The sequence below is a fragment of the Amblyomma mixtum genome, chromosome 2, assembly GCF_055824585.1.
Source record: "Amblyomma mixtum isolate Tamu chromosome 2, ASM5582458v1, whole genome shotgun sequence".
NCBI lineage: Eukaryota > Metazoa > Arthropoda > Arachnida > Ixodida > Ixodidae > Amblyomma > Amblyomma mixtum.
The window spans coordinates 231,934,682-231,946,968 of NC_143013.1; positions in this window are offsets into that span (position 1 = coordinate 231,934,682).

Consider the following 12,287-nt stretch of genomic DNA (forward strand, 5'->3'; position numbering starts at 1 on the left):
GGGATAAGGATGCCCAGCACGGGAACAAAGGACCGTTTCCTTCCCTTGGTTGAGTAGCCACAGAAAGCTGTACCGTCGATGTTACTATCCGGAGGGCCTCCTTTGAGGGTATGTGCCGTTTCGTTCTTGAGTTTTATCTGTCGTGACATATATTAGTGGGAGCAAAGAAAAAGAAAAAAATAATGCTGTCCAGCCGGCTCCGCAAAAGGCACAACGTAGATACAGTGGAAACTTGGGAGAGTTAGTGATAATTGTCGACATAATTGCACAGCGCAAATTACTAAGTAAGCGAAAAGAGAAAGCGGACGCCAAAAATTAGAAAGGTGTGATATCAAGCAAATTATTTATGATTATGTCCCATGTATATATTTCTAGCGTTTTTGTTTTTTTTCAATGAACCTTATAGTTGAAATCGGTTCCTTCCTTGTGTCCTTCCTTCTGCCTGCCCTCGTCTTTTGCGCGTGCAATCATTTCGTCACTGTTGATGCATAGTAATATTAGTAGTAGTCGGAACACTCCTGGTCTAGAGTGTAACCTGCCAACTCTAGCGCTCAAAAATATATATTTTTTTATCAAATGATATAACATCTATGATAAGAAAACTATAACAAAGACAGCTATACAATTTAGTCAACACTCGGCAGATGCCTGTCCAACCTTAGAAACTATGGTTGGTAAAGAAAAAGGCAGAGAGAAGTGGGCAATTGTCAATTTCTGTTTACCCTTGAGATGAATCGACATTGCGCAAGAGACGTGAATTGCTATTGAGAGGGTTAGCACCGCAGGGTGTCGGAATGTGTTCCCCTCAGAAGAAAATATTCGCCGTACATGCGGCGGCACCTTGCAACCAATTCCGATCAACTTAGACAGAATTTTGCCAAGGTTCACAAAAATGCAGTACAGATGCATACCATTCACGAGGCGGGCTCAGACTAAACATTGTACGAAGAAAGGGGGGGGGGGGGGGGAGGTGTGCAGGAACGCTGCCAAAAAAAAAGGGGTCGGCTACAAAGCGATAGTTCTGTAGGCACTTAGGGCGACCCCCTCCCCTCTCCCGTTTGGGCCCTCAACTGCGTGCTCTTATTTATGTTAGACGTACGTCTTTCTTGCATCCAGTTTACATCATTAGGTTGCTTATTTCATCCAGAATTTTCCATCGCGTGCTGAAATGTATATCTTTCTCGCGTTGCGTCGGTTTGCCCCGATTTGGGTTGAATCAAAGATGGAAAAAGCGCGCGCGTGGGGGTGTATGCTTGCGGGTCCACTCGCGCAAACTGAAGGAGCAGCTGCTATTTTCACACCATCTATTGTCTGGCAACTATAGCCTCGTTTACATGAACCCGACTTCGGCGGGTCGAGCCAGGAGATCGAGTGGAGAAAGGTCAGCCCAACTTGACGACTGCGTGTTTACATGAACTCGATTTTACCGAGTCGAGACCGGTTCATTAGCAGCGGCACCAAGCGTCGAGCGGTGCAGCGGGACAGGGCAGTGGCAGCGTGGAAGATTGCGGCATGCACGGCTGCCTCGAAGGCGCTACGGCGCAAGCGAATAACAGGTTCGCATTTATCACCTCCCCTTCCACTAACCCGACTCCGACTCCATCCGGTTTACATGCTATCTGCTGTTGGCGTCGAATCAGTCAACCCATCCCCTGCAGCGGAGTTGACTGGACTCGCTCCCTCGACTCCCGGACCCGACTTTTAGGTGTTTACATGAACCCAGTAACTGGTTTTCAGCTCAAACCCTCAACTCAACCCGTCATGTAAACACCGCTTATAACATGCTTGGAATCATTTTCCGAGAATTCCTTTTCCTGCGGCGCTAGTCTACCCCACCTGCAGGAGGGGCGCGCACCTTTTGGCTCAGCTGGAAAGAGAAGGGGGCTGTCCTGTGTGCCAGTTCCGAAAGAGGGAACTTCTCAGCGCTATAGTCGGTTACAACTAAAGAACGAAGCGGCACATACAACTCAGGGGAGCCCCCCAGCAGTCACGTCGATTTCTGTGGCTGTGCACGCAGCCAAGTCTGCGAAAGAGAGGGAAGGAGACGGCGTTTTGTCTCCGTGTCGCCGAGAGTGGAATGTCCTTTGTTCGGGATAAGGCTGCGCATAGCCTTAGCTGCATAGCCAGTAGTAGTTTATTAAAATAATAATAACACAAAAAGAAAGGAAAAGATTTTGCTGCCCCCGCATCTGCCATCGCCTCTAGGAGCACCTGAGCAAGGGCACCAGTAAGGAAAGGGATAACGAGCTGACAGGTAGGAGAGAAATAAAAGTGTGAAAAAACAGGGAGAAAGGAGAAGGTAGGTGTGATAGGAAGCAGTAGGTGTGGCGCCCCCGTCTATTGTCTCAGCTACACTGGCAACTACATGGGGGAGGGAGCTGGGGCGCCTCTTTCGCATATGTCCGCGCGAGAGCGTTTTTTTGCTCAAAAGCGCTGCGTGCTCTGGGTGGGTCATGTTCGGCATCAGACGGTCGTGGCGGCTTCAGTCTTCATCGGTGCTGTCGCGGCGCACCGGTGGACCGGTGGAGACCGAACAGAAAACTTCGGTCGACGCGCTTGGCTGGGCGGTCTCCTTTGATGGGCATGTGATGCTTCGTTCTTGAGTTGTACCCGACTTATATGCCACATGGATTCATTTCAGCGGTGGAACATGGCGCCCTCTGAACCACGGCATTCGTTTGAAAAAAGTTCGAGTCTAGTTCAGGAAAACTGCACCTTCTCGATGGTTAGTGCTGAAATAGTGTAGCTGCAGCCGCCATGGAAGCAGATGATGGTTTGCTGGTTGTGATAAACGGCGGAGACTCAAGTAATTTTCACTCGTCGACAATGCTCGAGTTCTCCAAAGAAACGGATCGAGGCTGGTTCATGGCAACATGTTATTGTGATGTGCTGTTTGAACATTTCTTCATGAGATACGAGATGTTGGCAGCCGCTGATGTAGGCTGTAAACAGCTGGCTGCAATTCACTGGCATCTCAAAGGCTAGCGACGACCAGGCCTGCACTCGGCCATCCGTTTTGGAAGCAGACAGTGCCAAACTGCGCTCAAAGTGCCGGAGCTAGCGGTACACACCAAGGGCGTCCGCAGAATTTTTTGCAGGGGGGGGCCCATTGGTTGTTGGCGCCGGAGGGGGGGGGGGTATATTCGTAGCGAAAAGGCACTATTTGCGGAGTAAATTTATTTATTTATATATAAATAAAAAATAAGTAAAATACACACATGAAAGAAAATTACAAGCAGCAAATTAAAGCGCGGATTGTAGAGATACATTGGAGTTTATCAACAAAGAAACAATTAAAATTAATAAAAATGCAAAAAGATACTATCAATACTCGAAGTGCTCAGTCTTACTGCATACGGGTTCTCGACTCACCCGAATTGATGACCAGCACACAGCGCAATATGTTCACAAACACGCAACTACAGTCACTCAGTCAGTCTTCCTTGAACAGCAACTGTAGGCGCCTCGGATTTTTCTGGGCGAATTGCGTAGTTACACGGGTGATAAATTCATTTCTGTGCTTCATTACACGCTCTCAGTGCACAGTCATCATATATATTGATTGGAAAAATGGTTGAACGAGTACGTTGAAAACAAAAGATGACTATATATACAACGAAAACTTATTTACAAGATAAATGCACGCTCGCAGCTTCATACACCTCGCTCCATCTTGCTCGCGCATCCGCACAGTCGAGCAACCGCACACACACTGCTCGCCGCTCGTCGTTTTCTCGTCCGCTGTCTTGGTTGTTCTCACCTTCGTTGACAACCCGCCACTAAAAACACCGAAGCACAAACACAGAGGCGCGCACACGTGCAAGGGCTTACTTGCCACAATATCCACGAATGCGCACTTTTGGGGTGTAAGGAACGCCGCGCGACTTCCGAGGGGAAGGGACACCCGCAACTAATTCGGCCGGAAAATTTGTTTTTGTGCTTTTATGGGGTTCAGAGCCCCAAAACGACTCAGGCTATGAGGGACGGAGTAGTACAGAGTTTCGGATAATGTCGACCACCTGGGTCTCTTTACCATGCACTGACACGCACAGTACATGGGCGCTGTTGTGATTTGAGGCCCAGCCAGAGGTGACAGGCGAGCCAGGCAGGCGCCATCGGGCTGCGTTGACCAAAGGCGCTGGTTTTCGGAGAAGACGCAAGGAACGCTGGTGTGGGGGCGCCTCTGGAGACTGCGTCGCCGTGAACAAAAGCAGCTAATCCCCTTTGCCGAAGGTTCTGAAAGCGGCGCTTCTACCGCACCGAGCTCTCCCGTGGATCGGAGGAGACAGCGCGCGGCGGCGGCGCCAACTCGTCGCCCGCTTGCCCCTGAGCAGCCCGACAAAGCGGGGGTGGACACGGCTGATTTGTCCTTCCCCCCTCAAGAATTCATCGGTGGCCGGCGTACGAACGTATCATGATTATAGCGAGCGACCTGTGCCCTGCGCACTGTCTGCCTCCGTGTCGCTATCTCTCTAGAGATCAAAGAAACAGACACCCATCTCAAGACGGCTCGAAGCACATGCTCGCCGGTGCCGCTGCATGTCTGCAACAGGTCGTCCTTCAGCAGAGCTGGCGGTGGCGTGGTTTGAAAACGGCGGAACGACGCGCGCCCGGACGCGGCATTTCGCAGATGTGACCAAGCGTCGAAGCGGGGCTGCTTTTACCCTTTTGGCTGAGCGCACCACCGCCCCTGGCGTGCGGCCATCACTCACGGTTCGAGTGAGTGATTTTCCAGGGGGGTGCAGCCGCCCCCCCTTGCCCCCCCCCCCTCCGGACGCCCATGGTACACACCCGCCGCACCGCCGCTGCCGCAGAACTTTGCCGAACTGGTGCAGTGAGTGCAGGCGAATCGAGCACTCTCCAACTTCCCCTCCACAGCGCTAGCCGGAACAACGAACAACCGGCAGCACTAAGCGAAAGCCTACCTCTTTCCCTTTCCTGTCGCTTTAGCAATGCCAAAGCTGCCCTCGAAAAATAATACGACGCCCTGAATGTGTTTCGTAGCGTCAGGTGAAAAAAATTGGCAGTGGCTTAGCTCTGCTATGCCTAGATATACGTAGCGTAAAGCGCTCCGGTGTTTCGGCCGCACGTTTCGCCTTGGCTCGATTGCTCATACGCTACTCGACGGCGAATCGCCAGGCGACAACCTCGGGATCGGAAGAATTTAAATTTTCCAGTCTTCTGCGCCGTTTGGCAGCGGCTCGACTCTCGTTAGCTTACCAGAGCTTACATGTCGAGCGCGGCCGTCTTTTCTCCGCGCACCCTCCTCGCGCATGCGCAGTAGCGCGCGGCGCAACTGTCGTAAACACGGCTCCGGCCAGCGCCTCCTTGAGGAGGCGCTGCTCCGGCTAAAGGTCACGCGTCGGAGAGGAGCGCACACCTGCTGTGGCGAGGAGGCGACGCACCTGCGCCTCTCGTGACGACACGCGGTTTTCGCGCATGCGCAGAACGGGCGGCGCGCACACACACACACACGCAAAACTCGGCTCTGACCCGCGTAGTGTGGCTTTACGCTACAAAACAATCCAGCAAAGCAATATGGCGGAAATCTGCTTGGAAATTCGACACACACTACAGAGGGCAAAATGGAGGGAAACGTGCAAACATCGTAGAGATATCGTTCCCTCTCGTGAACACCTCCTGATTTTAAATGTTTAGCAGCGCCACACTCGTTATTTTTTGAACTGTGATTATTTAGTACACGTGCGTTGGTGTAGATGGCGCTACTTACTTCATTTGTCTACATTTAGCGCATGTCCCTGCGTTATTGCTATTATTGTTTGTATTTTGTGGACTTTGTTGTGGGTAATCGTTACTAGTTGATTAAAAGAATGAGAGACCGACATTTTAAGAGTATATTTGGCAGAAAAAAAGAAGCCGCGGAACGTTTCAAGAGCTTGTGCCCTTCATAAGGAGAGGAAAAAAGGTAGCTAAAATCAACTAGACATTGCACATTCCCCAAAAGCCGTAGAGTAAAGGCGATGCTTAGCCGCGTAGAGCGAAGTATTAAGTTTCTTCACGCAAAATCTCAGAACTGCCACGTGCTGGTTACCTGAACAGTATTGCATGCCGTTTTTAACTTTTTCGAAAAAACACTAACTTTGATCATTAATAACTTTTAAACTAAACAAGGCAGATGGATGAAATTTTCAGAATGGAAGAGCGATTAGACGATCTCAAACTGTACAAAAAATCGCCGCAGTGCAATGCATATCCCAAAAGTTATTGCAGATTACATTGTTCTGTTTTCTATGCTTTTCAAACATGCGTGCCTAATAAACTAACCTACACACGTACTTATAAATGCTTAAAAACGTTCACTAGCATCAGATGTCAAAGTATCTCGAAAGATTTTTTTCTAGGTGCAAGAGGTTTTTCACAATTTTGCATTTCCTGAGACAAGTTGAGCTCAACTGCCAGTTTTCACCTTTGCGTTTTCGTTTACAGCTGAAACAAATTTGCAGCTATCGTTAAACCAAATGCATCTTTTGAAAGCAGAGAAAACTAGCTTTTTGGAGATATCTGAACCATATTTATGAAGCGAACGAGCGAGGTACAGTCGACGTACAAACATCACCAAAAATGGTTCCCGCTCACCGTCAGAGTGGGACCGCCACCTTAATGTGAGCTGTCCGAAATTCGTTGTCAATGAGCTCGCACCGGCTTTTGGTCAGCAGCGGCGGTTTTCTTCCCAATTCTGCTGCATTGTGACTATACTTTTTAGATAGGTTTGTGCGAAAGATGACATTCATTCGTCGGGTTTAATTAATTAGCACAGTGGTGAGTGCTCTGCAGTGGCCCGATTAACAAATGGCCGTCTGCAACTTTCGATTTCGCCGTTGCCGAGGAGCCCACTTTTTTGTGGGCCTCTCTTAAGGTACCTGGTATGTTATGAATTGTTCTGTGCAACCGGTTAGCGGCTGATCCAGTCTTCGACAAAAGAGTCTGGGACCGACTTTGGCACTGTGCTGTAGAGTAGTCCAAAGGACTTGGCGAGAACAATTATTTTTTACTGATCGCAAAGTTCAGAAGCAAGATGTCTGTTAATTTAGAATGCTGGTTTATCATGCTGAGCGCAGAAAACATGTTCTAGACTTCTTAATCGCCTATTTTCTGACTATATGTGTCACATTCTTGTGCATATTTGCTATTCTTTTGTTTTTGTCGTGTCCGGTCGCTGTGTTGAATGCAGCGAAAGACGCACACGGTACTTTTAGACTTCGTTTATTTAAAGCCGATGAGGGTGCGACCAGCGTCGACCGAGGCAGGAGCCGAACTGGCCGCCCGAAGAAAGGAGGGAGTGGAGAAGCGTCCACGGCAGGGAGTGGCTTCCCAGAACAGGAGGAGGGTGCGGGGGCGCACCGTGGGGGGGCATCCGGCGACAGCGTGCGACGAGGGGCAAGCGGTCGTTAGGAGGGGAATGCGAGTGGTCGTTAGGAGGAGGATTGAGTGGTCGTTAGGAGGAGGATGCGAACTGTCGTTAGGAGGGGAATGCGAGTGGTCGTTAGGAGGGGGCGCACACACACAAAAGCAATAAGGGGACACAACACTTCCTTCCCCCTTAGAAAGTTGCCTGGTATCGTGCAGGGGGTCGGCGCTCACGCGTGGAGGCGCGCTGGCTTTGTGCGCTCGGGGGAGAAACACTTGTAGGCTGGCTGTTGTTCGCTGTGCCTCCTAGGTCTGTCCTGGGCGAAGTCTCTTCTTCCGGGAAGAGGGGCCAGGCTATGTGGGAAGATGGTGCACGTGTTCTCTCCGCTGGCGGACAGCTCTCAGACGGCGTCGTAAATCTACGCAGCTGGTTGAGATGTCGGCGTGCTACTGTGCCATGTATGTTGACGAGCCAAGAGCGCAGGCCTATGCGTCTGACAATTGTAGCTTCCTCCCAGCGTGGCTTTTTCAGAAACTGTCGGGCGAGGACGCGCTGCCCCTCATTAAGCGTGCCGCAGCGCGGAATTGCTTTTTCTTCCCGGAACGTCTCTGCCTTTGGCTCGGGGAGGATGGCTGTGAGCTGGGTTCGCATTTCACGCCCGAACATCATTTTCGAGGGGGTCTCGCCTGTTGTGCTCTGAACCGTCGTGTGCTGCTTGAAGAGAAAGCGCGCAAGGCGGCGCTGCAGCGAGCCTGTCTGATCTCTTTCAAGGGCGCGTTTTAGCTCGGCTACGTAGCGCTCGGCTTGTCCGTTTGTCGCTGGGTGGTAGGGGGCCGATGTAACTGATGAGATCCCGTTGTCGCGATAAAACTTGAGGATCTCCGCAGACACAAACGGTGTTCCGTTGTCCGACACTACCTTGCGCGGCAGGCCGAACGTTGCAAATAGTGATCGGAGGTTGTCAATGACTGCTGCCGAAGTCGTCTGTCCCATTTGCCTTATCTCAAGCCACTTTGTGTAGGCATCTACGACCACAAGGAAAGTGCAGCCCTCAATTGGTCCTGCAAAATCAATGTGCAATGTGTGCCATGGTGTGTCTGGCTTTTCCCATTCTGGGACAGGAGCTTTCGGCGGGGCGCTCCGGCTGCTCTGGCAAGGCTTGCATTCTCGCACCACTGTTTCGATGTCGTTGTCAATGCCAGGCCACCACATGTAGCTTCTGGCACACTTTTTCATTGCAACGATGCCCCGATGTCCGGCGTGGATGAGAGACATAGCTTGTGCGCGTAGTTCTCTCGGCATCACAACTCGGGACCCAAATATGATGCAGCCGCGATGGGTGCTCAACTCTGTAGCTCGCCTGCGGTAAGCGTCGAAGTTGTCCCCTTTGAGTTTATGCACGTTGCCTTGTTGAACAGCTGTGTAAACTAGCCGGAGAGCTGCGCACTTCTGCGTAGATGCTGCAACTGTGCCTGCTGTAAGCGGAGGTTCTGGCAGTGCTTCGAACATCAGAACGTCTCCTGGTGGAAATGGTTCGTCAACAGTTGCGTCTAGTGGCAGACGGCTTAGCGCATCGGCGTTTTGATGTTTGCCGCATATCATCACGCCTAGTGGAGAAAACCAATTTCTCCCTAGAAGGCTTGATCCTGTGCCCTTCACAACAAGCAGAGGTAGCGTATGGGTCTGGCCGTTGTAGTTAACCTGCACGTTGGCAGAGCCCAATAGTGGCAGATTCTGTCCTGACCACGTTCGCAGGTGCGTGTCGTCTTGTTGCAGGGCGGGTGCGTCAGATGGCCATGAAGTTCGGAACGTGTCCTCACTGATCAGAGTACAGGCTGCGCCGGAGTCCACCTCGAACTTAATCAGCTGGTGATGTACGCTTACTTCTGTAAAAATCTTCGGTCGCGTGCCGAGATTCATGGTGTTCAGGTCGTACAACACAGATGGTGTTGCTGATGTTGTTCCATGGAGATCAGATAGCGGCGTATTCTCTGAGGCGTTGACGCTGTGATTAGGCTGGGAAGGTGACTTTATCTTGGCAAGTCTCCGTTTCGTAATGCATGCTCTTTCGATATGCCCTCGCTTGTGGCAAAAATTACACGTGGCTGACTGGAATCGACATCCCTGGGGGTTGTGTTGGTCGTCACACCGCCAGCAGCGTTGTGCCTTTTTGACCGATTTTACAACAACAGAAGGCTTGCGCACCTGGTTGCTTGTCTGGTGTACCGGCTCGGTGTTCCGGCGAATCCCTCTCTGCTGGTGACCGGCGCTCTCCGCTCGAACGGCGATGTCGTAAGCTTTGCTGAATGTGAGGTCCTTCTCAGCGAACAGGCGCTGCTGCAGTGACTCGTCACTCAGTCCGCACACAAATCTGTCGCGTAACATCACGTCCAAGGGAAGCATGGTGGTGTTAGCAGAAGAAGCTGCGTCTCCCTCCTGCCCGGTAGCTGTTGTCGACAGCGTTCCAAAATTGCAGTCGGCAGCGAGCTTCTTGAGCGCGGCTACGTAGGCGCTCACAGTTTCTCCTCCCAGTTGATCTCGTCGTTGGAAGCGAGCCCGGCTGTAGACCTCGGATGGCCTTGGGTCGTAGTGCTTTTGCAGCGCTTTTACGATGTCGTCGTAAGACACTGCCGCTGGTGTGCTTGACTGAATAAGGGCGCAGACAGTATCGTAGGTCTGCTCCCCGCACAGCGTCAGCAGGTTGGCCCTCTTCAAGGCTGGGTCTGTGATGTTGTTAGCTTCAAAGTAGAACTGAAGGCGTCCAACCCACGATGACCACGATGAGCCGTTGAACTCTGGTATCTGATTGGGAAACCCTCGCGTAGCCATGGCTTGTCAATAGCGTTGCGTAGCGCGGGTCGAATCCACTTTCTCGTCGCCACTGTCGTGTCCGGTCGCTGTGTTGAATGCAGCGAAAGACGCACACGGTACTTTTAGACTTCGTTTATTTAAGGTGGCGGTCCCACTCTGACGGTGAGCGGGAACCATTTTTGGTGATGTTTGTACGTCGACTGTACCTCGCTCGTTCGCTTCATAAATATGGTTCAGATATCTCCAAAAAGCTAGTTTTCTCTGATTTCAAAAGATGCATTTGGTTTAACGATAGCTGCAAATTTGTTTCAGCTGTAAACGAAAACGCAAAGGTGAAAACTGGCAGTTGAGCTCAACTTGTCTCAGGAAATGCAAAATTGTGAAAAACCTCTTGCACCTAGAAAAAAATCTTTCGAGATACTTTGAGATCTGATGCTAGTGAACGTTTTTAAGCATTTATAAGTACGTGTGTAGGTTAGTTTATTAGCCACGCATGTTTGAAAAGCATAGAAAACAGAACATTGTAATCTGCAATAACTTTTGGGATATGCATTGCACTGCGGCGATTTTTTGTACAATTTGAGATCGTCTAATCCCTCTTCCATTCTGAAAATTTCATCCATCTGCCTTGTTTAGTTTAAAAGTTATTAATGATCAAAGTTAGTGTTTTTTCGAAAAAGTTAAAAACGGCATGCAATACTGTTCAGGTAACCAGCACGTGGCAGTTCTGAGATTTTGCGTGAAGAAACTTAATACTTCGCTCTACGCGGCTAAGCATCGCCTTTACTCTACGGCTTTTGGGGAATGTGCAATGTCTAGTTGATTTTAGCTACCTTTTTTCCTCTCCTTATGAAGGGCACAAGCTCTTGAAACGTTCCGCGGCTTCTTTTTTTCTGCCAAATATACTCTTAAAATGTCGGTCTCTCATTCTTTTAATCAACTAGTAACGATTACCCACAACAAAGTCCACAAAATACAAACAATAATAGCAATAACGCAGGGACATGCGCTAAATGTAGACAAATGAAGTAAGTAGCGCCATCTACACCAACGCACGTGTACTAAATAATCACAGTTCAAAAAAATAACGAGTGTGGCGCTGCTAAACATTTAAAATCAGGAGGTGTTCACGAGAGGGAACGATATCTCTACGATGTTTGCACGTTTCCCTCCATTTTGCCCTCTGTAGTGTGTGTCGAATTTCCAAGCAGATTTCCGCCATATTGCTTTGCTGGATTGTTTTGTAGCGTAAAGCCACACTACGCGGGTCAGAGCCGAGTTTTGCGTGTGTGTGTGTGTGCGCGCCGCCCGTTCTGCGCATGCGCGAAAACCGCGTGTCGTCACGAGAGGCGCAGGTGCGTCGCCTCCTCGCCACAGCAGGTGTGCGCTCCTCTCCGACGCGTGACCTTTAGCCGGAGCAGCGCCTCCTCAAGGAGGCGCTGGCCGGAGCCGTGTTTACGACAGTTGCGCCGCGCGCTACTGCGCATGCGCGAGGAGGGTGCGCGGAGAAAAGACGGCCGCGCTCGACATGTAAGCTCTGGTAAGCTAACGAGAGTCGAGCCGCTGCCAAACGGCGCAGAAGACTGGAAAATTTAAATTCTTCCGATCCCGAGGTTGTCGCCTGGCGATTCGCCGTCGAGTAGCGTATGAGCAATCGAGCCAAGGCGAAACGTGCGGCCGAAACACCGGAGCGCTTTACGCTACGTATATCTAGGCATAGCAGAGCTAAGCCACTGCCAATTTTTTTCACCTGACGCTACGAAACACATTCAGGGCGTCGTATTATTTTTCGAGGGCAGCTTTGGCATTGCTAAAGCGACAGGAAAGGGAAAGAGGTAGGCTTTCGCTTAGTGCTGCCGGATGTTCGTTGTTCCGGCTATCGCGGTGTAGGGGAAGTTGGAAAGTGCTCGATTCGCCTGCACTCACTGCACCAGTTCGGCAAAGTTCTGCGGCAGCGGCGGTGCGGCGGGTGTGTACCATGGGCGTCCGGAGGGGGGGGGCAAGGGGGGGCGGCTGCACCCCCCTGGAAAATCACTCACTCGAACCGTGAGTGATGGCCGCACGCCAGGGGCGGTGGTGCGCTCAGCCAAAAGGGTAAAAGCAGCCC